This window comes from Mastigoproctus giganteus, chromosome 1 (genome assembly GCF_048544385.1).
Source record: "Mastigoproctus giganteus isolate SK-2022 chromosome 1, ASM4854438v1, whole genome shotgun sequence".
Taxonomy (NCBI): Eukaryota; Metazoa; Arthropoda; class Arachnida; order Uropygi; family Thelyphonidae; genus Mastigoproctus; species Mastigoproctus giganteus.
In genome coordinates, this window is record NC_143575.1 from 254,956,723 (window position 1) to 254,968,226 (window position 11,504).

The window sequence follows — 11,504 nt, forward strand, 5'->3', positions numbered from 1 at the left end:
AAGGAATAAGTAGCACGATTGGGAGATTAGATGCCATGGAATTCAACTTTAGGCAGCAAGTTCATGATCACTGGAATATGTTGCTTTCCAAGGTATAGGTCTCACCAACTTCCTTCGCACAGATCTCTAGAAAGGTAATGTGACCACCTTAGAGACTAAAAGGTGCAACCCAGGTTCATCCCATTCTTACTTTAATGTAGAATATTTCTCGTTTCTCTTTACCCTTTTTTGCTCTTACGAAGAAAGGCTTCTGTTCTTCAAATTGCAGTGTCTAGAAACTAGGAACCTGCAAGATCTGATTAAGGTGTGTTTAAGGCATTGATTGAATTGTTTAGTGCCAAAGAAACCTTTCCTCTTGCTCAGACTACAAACGGTTTAAATTCAACTCGAGAATGGGCGGTTGAAGGATAAATGCAATAATTGATTGTTGGAACAAACATCCATCTGGTATGGAAGTGGATAGTCTCAATTTGTATAAGAACTAGACAAATTATTAGACAGATCTAGCTGTAGGGGTGGGGGGGGTGATTAAATTGTTCAAATCCACTTTCCTGAATTTTAACCTGTGCAATTTAGGTTTTTCTCTATGGATGTAGTCCATAGTCCCTTCCTTCACATGATATACACTTTTCACAGTGCTTCACCCACTTATCAGATATATGCATAGTGTGACATTAGTGTCATAGTATTTGAGGTTAAGTGCCACCAGTGGTTTCCCACATCTGTCATGTGTACTCTGTGATGGAAGCACTTCGTAATTCATTTCACAAATATACATGGTCTCAATTCTAATCTCAACGATATCCATTCCCACTTGCAATCTGCCAAACCCCATGTACTTTTTCTGACAATCTCAGTTATTGGTTGATTCAACTACTGCTCATCTCAGATGCCCAATTTATTCGCTGTATGATTCCTTTCGCCTCAAAGGTGGTACAGGTGCATATGTCCGTTCTGATATTCCCTGTCAGAGACTTGGCAATTTGGAATCCCTCTTTGATCTTCTCTGACTTAAAATCCCTACCTCATTGTGTAAAATTCATCTGTTGTCACTACCGTTCTCCCAACTCCACCAATCACTTGGAGCTCTTTGACTTCCTCTCTTTGCAACTTGACTTTCTCCAGTCTAACAGTGAGGTAATTTTCTGTGGTGTTTTAAATGTTCACAGCTCCAGCTGGCTTCCGTTTTCTAGTCACACCGACCCAGCTGGTCGAGATGCTGAGGCTTCTGCAATTACTAATGACCTTGCACAGATTGTTCATTTACCTACAAAAATACAGGACAATCTTGATCATACAGCCAACACGCTTGATCTTTTTCTCACAAACAACACTTCTAAGTACACGGTCAAAGTGAGTGGTCCTTTATGCACTTCAGATCACAATTTGGTGATTGTCTCTTCTCCAATGGAGCCTTTATCTCATGGTTATTCCCAACCTTATGTTGTTTGGCATTCCAGGAATGCAAAATGGGATGACCCGCGAGATTTCTTTTCCTTGGTCTAATTACTGTTTCAGAACTTCTAATGTCAACGTTTTCCCAGATCGTGTCAGTGTATTATTCTTGCAGGAATGGAATCCTTTATTCCACTTTAACATCTCGTCCTTTATCTAAACCTTGGTTTTCCAATAAATGTGCTAAGGCTGTTCAAGAAAAGAATATTGCATATCGTAATTGGCTTGTTTCTAATTCAGTTTCACTTTCTGCCTACACCAAAGCTCACAACAATTGTATAGCACTTATTAATCGGTCCAAACCAGAGTTTGAACAGGCTAAGAGTAGAAAACTTGCTTCTTGCCCTAATGGTAACCGAGCATTGGCAAGGAACCTAATGGTCTCTTGCCAAAGCTATTGGCCGCAACTTTTGCTCATCTCTCCTCCCAACTCTGTCCAAACCAGATGGGTCTGTTGTTACTTTGGCCAAAGATCAAGCTGACCTCCTAGCATCCCATTTTTCTTCCAACTCACATATTAATTATCTTGGTAAAACACCTCCCAGCATTCCCAACAGGCTTCATTCAATGCCTCCTGTGGTCTTCCATCAAAAGGATGTCAGAAGGATTTTGACGAATCTTGATGCTAAGCAAACTCCAGGTCCTGATGGTATTTCTCCAATTGTTCTCAAAACCTGTGCTCCTGAACTTACTCCTGTTCTTTCCGCCTTTTTTCGTTTTCTTATTCCAAAGGTGTTTTTCCTTCTGCTTGGAAATTTGCTTATATCTAGCCATTTCATAAAAAGGGTGACAAATCCCTCCCATCCAATTATCGTCCCATTGCAATTACTTCCACTTTTTCTAAAGTACTGGAGAAATCAGTTAACCGCCAACTCTTGAACTACCTAGAAACCTTCCGTTTGATCAACAATCGCCAGTATGGATTCCGTCAGTGTCGATCCACTGGTAATATTCTGGTTTATGTTACCCATTTACGGACAAATTCAATGGAAAGGTTTGGTGAAACACAAGTAGTTGCCCTTGACAACTCAAAGGCTTTCGATTGTGTTTGGCATAAATGTCTTCTAAACAAGCTTCCATCTTATGGTTTGCCAACTGTTTTCAGTAATTGGTTATCCAATTTTCTCTGATCGCTCACTGAGTTTGATGGTAGATGGCTCTCTGTCTTCTAACTTCTCCACTAATGCCAGTGTCCTGCAAGGTTCAGTTCTTTCCCCCGCTCTTTTCCTCTTGTTTATTAATGACCTTCCATTGACTGGAAATCCTATCCTAGTTTTGCCGATGATAGCTAATTGCATTCCACTTTCCATTTTGAGAAACCTTGCCCTGCTCAATCAGCTTCAACTTCTCGAAAATCTGCTACCAATTCCTCAATGCCCATCTTCAGGTAATTCTCCAGTTGGGCAAAGACAACTTAGTTGATTTCAACCCTTCTAAAAATCAGTCTTGTCTTATATCTCGCAAAAAGGATTCTGCTCCTATGCTCATCTGTTGTGACACTCCGCTTTCTTTGCAAAATGATATATCTCTTTTGGGGATTACCCTGACTTCTAATCTCTCTCTTGGCACAAGCACATTACAAATATTGCTTTCTCTGCATCTAAAAAACTTGGTTTTCTCTTTCGCTCTCGGCGTTACTTTTCTTCCAAACAGCTGCTCACTCTGTATAAATCGCAAATCGGCCCTGCAATGGAATATTGTTCCCACATCTGGGGTGGTGTCCCCAAAACCTCTCTCAGGCTTCTTGATTCCATTCAGAAGAGGGCAGTTAGGTTAATTAATGATTCATCTCTAACAGAGTCTCTCCACTCGCTTTCTCATAGACGTACTGTTTCTGCTGCACGCCTCTTCTACAGATACTTCCATGGGCACTGTTCTTCCGAATTGGCTTCTATAATTCCCGCTCTCTCTTTCAAAACAGTCCGAACACGTGTCGTCACAAGCCAACATCCATTTACTATCCAACTTCAAACTCACAGAACCAACTTTTCGTCTTCTTCGTTTATTCATTCAACTTCTGTTTTCTGGAACAACCTTCCTTCATACGTATTTCCTGAAAATTACAATCCACAGAAGTTCAAATCCAATGTCAACAAATATCTTCTTTCGTCTTCTCAATCTCCAACCCAAGCACGGTACTAAGTAACTAAGTACTATAGGTTATAATACCTCATGTTTGGGATTTACATAAAAGGAGTCATGGAAAAGCTTGATAACCGAACTTTCCATGTCTTGTTTCCCGAATTGCAGCTTTTAACTTTGTTATAAGGCTGGAATAATATTACCGTTATTGTGGTTTTAGATGCAAAGTAATCAATCAACAATAATCCTATTGTGTCCCAGAAAATTAAGACCAACACGTTTTCAGGGTTGGAGATCCCTTATGCTTCCATTGCATGCTTTCTTACTGGATTCAGGATCGTGAAAATGTAATTTTCAACACCAAAAGACTATCTAGATAGATTAGTTATCTAATTAATCTATATTAATTTTAAATTCCTTTTTGATGACAAAGTGATGTTTGCTGTGGTTGAGAAGGTTTCGGGGAACCCATCTGCACAATTTTCAAGTCCTGAGGAATGAATTCTTCTGTTTCCTGAAATTTTTTCATCAACAATAGCATTATTTTCAGAATCCATTGCTTCGAATAACCAACCAGACTTTGGACCATCTTCAGTGGACTTCTGGCCTTTGAACTCAGTTAACCATCTTGCAACAGTAGCATAACTGGATGATACTCCCTCCGAACACTTGAGTCGTTCTTTCGTGGATTTCTTTAACATTTCTGCTCTCTTTAGTCAAAATTTTGTTTGCTGAAAGATGATTTAATGTGCTGGATATTTATTCTTCTTCACCCATCATAAAATTAAATTTTAGAAACTGCTTGAGACATTCACATAATGCTTTTCATATTATTTTATAATACATTATACCTCCTGTTTTCAGAACTTCTTGATTGTCCATCGTGTGTCGATCTATTTAGTATAAATATTTTATCCACTTTTTCCATAATTAACTACTGATTTTTGCTGCTTTTAATCGCATTCTGTCAATATACTATTTAGATTTAGCGTTAAGGTTTGTGTTGACCACAGTGTTCAAGTCTTGTATACTGCAAAGTCTATAATAGTGGTATACAAATCTTTATAAAGGTTCTGGTAGGGGATAGGAGGTGTGATTCCCTCCCCCATGCTCCTACTATAATTTATGTTCTATGAATTTGTAATTAAATAAATAATTCAGCTGTACAGGCTTAAGTATATTTTATAGGTAATAGGAATTCAACTAAGCTTTACTTAAGGCTGTAAGTAAAAAACGAAATATTTAATGATACGTGTTATTTTTTACTTGTGAAAATGCAACGATGCTCAATCCTGAATGCATTGTCTACATAACCAGTGCTAAATGTTCGTAGCATAGCACCACAAGTAACATATTGGAACCTGCACGTCGCCGCAAAATACAAATGCTGATAGTAAACAGTAAATTCGTTTTTAATTGTAAGTTCATGCTGCAGTAGCCGTTCCTGGGCAGTTCCTTGTCCTGCCCAGCTATTGGATTGATTTTGGCAGTTTATTTATCCAGCTTGTCCAGCTCATTGTGCGGTGGCTAATTTCGGGGTGAACATTGAAATGCATATCCTATTCGCATCAGTAATCATACACTTTCTTGTGCTACAATGGAATCAGAAGAACGTGCAGTCTTGCTGTGCAGTTCCTTGTGCTATGCAGCCATTAGAATAACATCAGTATTTTTTGTATCCGGCCCCTCCAGCTCGTGTGCTGTAGCCGAGTTCGGGATGGACATTGCAAAGTATAGTTATTAAAGTTCGTACTAATTGGATTGATTATTGATGTATAATGTATTTATGTATATGAAATATTGTCAATGATTGTATTTTTACCATGCATAGCATTAGCATTAGCATTAGTAGAGGTATGATGCAAGAAAACAAGCTCATCTCAATCAGATCACCTCGCAGGTGCCTAGTCCTGATGAAAAAGACCTGGGAGTAATTGTGCAGGCAGATATGAAGTTTTCTGAGCAATGCAGACAGGCTGCCAGGGCAGGTCATGGGGTTTTGTCAATGATATATAGGAATTTTGCTAGCAGGGAAAAGGAGGTGATTATCCCTCTGTATAAGGCAATGGTCAGGCCACGCCTTGAGTAAAGCGTACAGGTCTGGAGGCCTCATTTTAGGAAGGATGTAGATTTACTTGAGCGTGTACAGAGAAGGGCAACAAGATTGGTGAGGGGAATGAAGGGATTGTCTTATCAAGAGAGGCTTAAGTTCTGCAAATTGCAGTGGCTGGAGACTAGGCACCTGCGCGGTGATCTGATTGAGGTGTATAAGGCCTTGAATGCGTTCAGCACGCTGAATTCTGATGGGATCCTTCCACTTGTTCAGATTACGAACCTAAGGGGGCATAAATTCAAATTAAGAAAAGACAGATGTAGATTAGATGTGCGGAAATTTGCCTTTAGCCAGCAGGTGGTTAATTGCTGGAACAAACTTCCATCTGTCGTTGTGGAAGTTGATAGGTTGAATAAATTTAAGGAGGAACTGGACAGGCATTTGGAGGGAATGGTGTGATTTTTTTTTTTTTTTGGCTGATGTTGCATAAGCTCATACATTTGCTTTCTTGCATCACATGCCACTACTACTACAACTACTAGTCACCAGACGCTGCAATTTGCAGAACTTAAGCTTTCTTTGGTAAGAGCAACCCTTTATTCCCCCTACCAATCTCGTACTCTGTACTCGTTCCAGCAGCTCTACATCCTTCCTGAAATGAGGTCTGCAGACCTGTATGCAGTACTCAAGGTGTGTGGACTGACCTTTCTCTTATACAAAGGGACAATCACCTCCTTATCCCTACTAGCAAAATTCCTGTATATCATTGACAAGATCCCATAACTTGCTCTGGCACCTGTCTGCACTGCTCAGAAAACTTCTGACTGCACAATGACCCCCAGGTCTTTTTCATTCTCCACTTCCCTGAGTGTAATACCACACAGTTGGTACGTTTCTCTTGGGTTACTGATATCCATATCCAGTACTTTGAATTGATCAATGCTAAACTTCAGTTGCTACCTTTCAGCACGTTTGCTCAACTTTTCTATATCCTGTTGCAGAAGCATACTGTCATTAAAAACCCTGCCAACCTTCTTATCGTCTTCAAAAATATAATATAATATGTAATATTAAATTACATATACAGTAATGTATTTAGCTGCTAGGGGCCGCTTTACTCAATAACTGGGGGGGGGGGGGAAGAATGTTAATCGTAAGCGATATTTCCGGTTTATCATAAGGCCTCCATAGGCATATACTTCTCTTCCTCTATATGGTTCTTCTGAAGGTTCGCACGATCTATTAATTGCAACCTCTTTTTTTTTTTTGTTTAGTTTAATCCTGATTTATGTATAGAAAGCACCGATAAATTTCTGCTTGGGTTAACATTATATCTGTGATAAAATTCGTCGCGATCTAGTTTATACCACTTGATGGGAGATGCTGCAATAATCATGTAGCAACATCTGTTGAAGAAAGACTGGTAAATTTAACAAACAATTCAACATTTGCAGCAGCAGCTGAAATTGCTTATCTTCCTTAAATATATGAAAGGGACTTCCCGCTGTTTTTATTTGTTTTTTACAAGGCCGTAAGTGTACCTAACATTGGCAGCAATGACATGAAGCAGGCATTTAGGTAAATGCAAATATTTAGTTATATCATCAAATATATTGACGTCATATCTTGTCGCTTTATAAAAAAAAAAAAAAAAATATATATATATATATATATATATATGTGTGTATATATATATATATATATATATATATATATATATAAAATTTTAACTTGGAATGGACCGGGGTAAAAATTTTGACAACACTATTTTAATTGTTAAAAAAAATTTTAATCCGATTTGCAAGATTTACAAAAAAAAAAAAAAAAAAGAAAAGAAAAGAAAAGAAAAACCATTATAATAAAATAACACATAGAGGAGCATATACCCATTCACACAATGAGTATTCTCTTTCTTTGTGATTTCTCATTCTCTCTCTCTCTCTCTCTCTCTCTCAGGGTAACCCAGTTTTTTTTTTTGTTTTTTTTTTTGGCTGGTGCAGCATAAGCCTCAAGCTTCCTTGCACCATATGGCTAATAATAATAATAATAGTCTTGTCGGGGATGGCCCCTGGCTGGAAATGGTCCCCGAATAAATTCATATATACGACAGAAAGCAAAACATTTAAAAATATAATGTAATTGCACTGAAACATGGAATATAATCTGTTTCACTTAAAGGAGAGTATTTTTATTTTATTTTATTATTTTTTTTCAAGGGAGTCATCCGATATTCCTCTTCATCAGTACCCTAAATGTGTTTGTTTTCAAAGATAAAAATTTAATAGTACATTTACGATAGAAAAAGAACATTCGTTGTTCTAAGCTGTACTATGAACCAAACGCAGCAAATAAGGGCAACTAGAGTTACTTTAATTTATGGTGATCCTATAAAAATATAAAAAATAACACGTACAGGTTGAGAAACCAGAAATTTGTTCACAGTGCTTTCACTTCTATACGTAGGCTGCATTTTTCTAAAATGAATTGTTAATACTCTAAATGGAACAAAGGGTTGCTCTTACGAAGAAAGGCTTAAGTTTTGCAAATTACAGAGCCTGGAGACTAGGCATCGGCGAGGTGATCTGATAGAGCTGTATAAGGCTTTGAATGGCTTGAGCATGCTCAATGCCGATGGGATTCTTCCTCTTGCTCAGAATAATCACCTCAGAGGGCATAAATTCAAATTGAGGAAGGACGGATGTTGGATAGATGTGCGGAAATTTGCCTTTAGCCAGCGGGCAGTTGGTTTGTGGAATAGACTCCCATCGCTTGTTGTTGAAGTTGATAGCCTAAATAAATTTAAGGCTCAGCTGGACAGGTATTTCGAACGAACGGAGGGGTGAAATGGGAGTAGTGGTTTTTTTTTTTTTTTTTTTGGCTGATGCTGAATAAGCTTGCTTTCTTGCATCATATGCCTCTACTAATGCTAATGCTAATGCTAATACATACGGTGGCAAGTTGTTTCGGAGACCGAAGACAGTGAGCATAAAAAAAAGAAGCGTTATTGTAATTGCTTTTGAAAAACAATATCGGTACAACACGTTTTCTGAATGTGTAGTTGATCTTATAACAAAATTTAAAGAAAATATTTTCTATTGATAGCTATGTTATGCATTTCCAAAAGCAAGCTTCACATTCCTATGCGTACTCCCGATATACGCAAAAAAAAAAAAAAAAAAAAAAGGCACCCTACGAATAACAGATTTTTTTTTTTTTTTCTTTTGAAATTTGCATTGCTACAAAATCTTTTTTATTTGACCTAATAACAAGATTTCAATGGTAAATTTTCATTGGAAGCTCCGTTATAACTCAAGTTAAACCAAAAAAAAAAAAGAAACGGAATCAAATAAATGGGATTTAAAAAATGAAAAAAAAAAAAACATAGCTACTGCGATTATTAAAATCAAACTTCAAATTTATGAAATAGATAATATTACTAACCAAGAAAAAAAGAAAGAAACGTTAAGAAATTTTCACAAATTCCAGCAAAATGTCGAGTTTAGTTAACTGGATCAAAAGCTAGCGGGACAGGATAAGTTATGTCAATTAATCAGAAAATCTTTAGCTAGTCTTTTGACCTTCGTTTTGCATTTAATGTTAGTGGATAGAATCAGCATCCTCCCCAAACCTTGTGGAAAAGTCTGGGTTCGATTCCGTCAATGACATGTGGAACTCGGTCTGAGGCGAGGACAAGTTTTTTTTTTTTTTTTTATACACTCATGAGTTTTTTTTCGTCCAGCAAAAACATGCAATTATTATTATTATTAGCCATATAGTGCAAGGAAGCTTGAGTGTACCAGCCAAAAAAAAAGTTCCGAGTTACCCTTAGAGAGAGAGATCGAGATCGAACATATACACATGGTGGATCAATTTGTTCCCATCTATGTGAAGCATATCTTGGGAAATTAAGTGCAGATAAAATCTTCACCTTCCCGAAGAAGTCAGGTACCTCTCTCTCTCTCTCTCTCTCTTAAATCAGAACACTTATCTAAAATCATAGAAAAAAAAATATATATATATATATATTTATACAGGGTGTTTCAGTTAAACGTTTCAGAACTTCTAAGAGGGGTAGGGTACATCCTGACAACTCGAAATCATATAGCAATGTGGGGTCGGAAATGCTTTCCTGAAGCGGTGTTGTACACAGAAGCACCATAAAGAAAAGAGACCGTAAGTGAGAAATCGTTTTAATAATACATGAAAAGAAGCAAAAGGTACATGGATTAAAGTAAGTGTTCGAAGTTTCTTCCACGGTCTACAATGCACGCCTCACATCTCCGACGCATGGACATCCGAACATTCTGGAATACTCCAGGCGAATTTCGAATTTCTTCAGCAGCTACTGCGATTCATGCTGAAGTGTTGTTTTCCGATGAGGCATCCTTCACAAGGGAAGGAATTTTCAACACGCATAACGACCATATCTGGGCGGTCGAGAACCCACATGCAATACGACGTCGTGCAGCACAGATTCGATTTTCGGTCAATGTATGGGCCGGTATTATGGGAGATCACCTCATCGGACCTTACCTGTTACCGTGTCGTCTAACCGGACCTATCTACTTGATCTTTCTGCAGCAAGTATTGCCACAACTTTTGAGAGATGAACAGATTTCTGCATCGACGCAACAGACAATGTGGTTCCAACACGATGGAGCCCCTGCCCATTATAGCGGAGATGTTCGTAACTACCTGGATGTCACATTTGGTCAACAGTGGATCGGACGTGGTGGTCCCGTGCGTTGGCCTGCTCGGTCACCCGACCTATCATGTCTTGATTTTTATTTCTGGGGTCATACGAAATCGCTAGTTTATGACACCCCTGTTGACAATGCTGAGGAGCTGGTTGCAAGAAGCGCAGTAGCTGCTGAAGAAATTCGAAATTCGCCTGGAGTATTCCAGAATGTTCGGATGTCCATGCGTCGGAGATGTGAGGCGTGCATTGTAGCCCGTGGAAGAAACTTCGAACACTTACTTTAATCCATGTACCTTTTGCTTCTTTTCATGTATTATTAAAACGATTTCTCACTTACGGTCTCTTTTCTTTATGGTGCTTCTGTGTACAACACCGCTTCAGGACAGCATTTCCGACCCCACATTGCTATATGATTTCGAGTTGTCAGGATGTACCTTACCCCTCTTAGAAGTTCTGAAACGTTTAACTGAAACACCCTGTATATATATATATATATATATATTTTTTAATTTATTTATTATTATTTTTTCCCTCCCCTCAGATTGATTGGGTGTCTGTCTGGGAGGGATTTTTTTGTCCCCCCAGATTGATGACTGGTTCTCTGGGGGTAGGACAATTTTCGTTGTTGTTTTTTGTTGTGTTTAACAGATTCGCACGAGTCTTTATATTCTTATATCAGGAAGATAATGTATGGTGCTCTTTTCTCTCTCTCTCTCGCAGGTGTCGGGCAGATTTTGCTGATGCGGGATATCGATCTTACGGGTTTGTTAAACACTTTTTTTTTTTTTTTTTTTTTTTTGCTGGCTCCTTGGGTGTGGGCGGCCTGGGAGCGGGATTGCGGGCACTCATCAGTCTTGCACTACTACTGATGGGTGCGGGATTGTGCGCTTACAGCATAGAAGGTTTAATGGACCCGGTTTTGGCTTTGCATGTCAGGAAGGGGCGCCAAGTACCGGATACCCTGGTGGCGCCTGCTCCCTGGTGGCTAAATGACCTGCCAAAAACACGAACATTACACTACACTACACTTACACTGACACATTTACATTGCAGGCCTATATGTGGAAGATCCACTTTATAAACAAGATACAAGGTGGAGATGGGCATTAGCCTGGGTGCCGCCGAAGAAAAGTTCACATACAATAGATACACCCGGCGTGTCTGCGCGAGTAGCACAGTGGTATCATTACCATCCCCACACACCGGGCGGAAAAG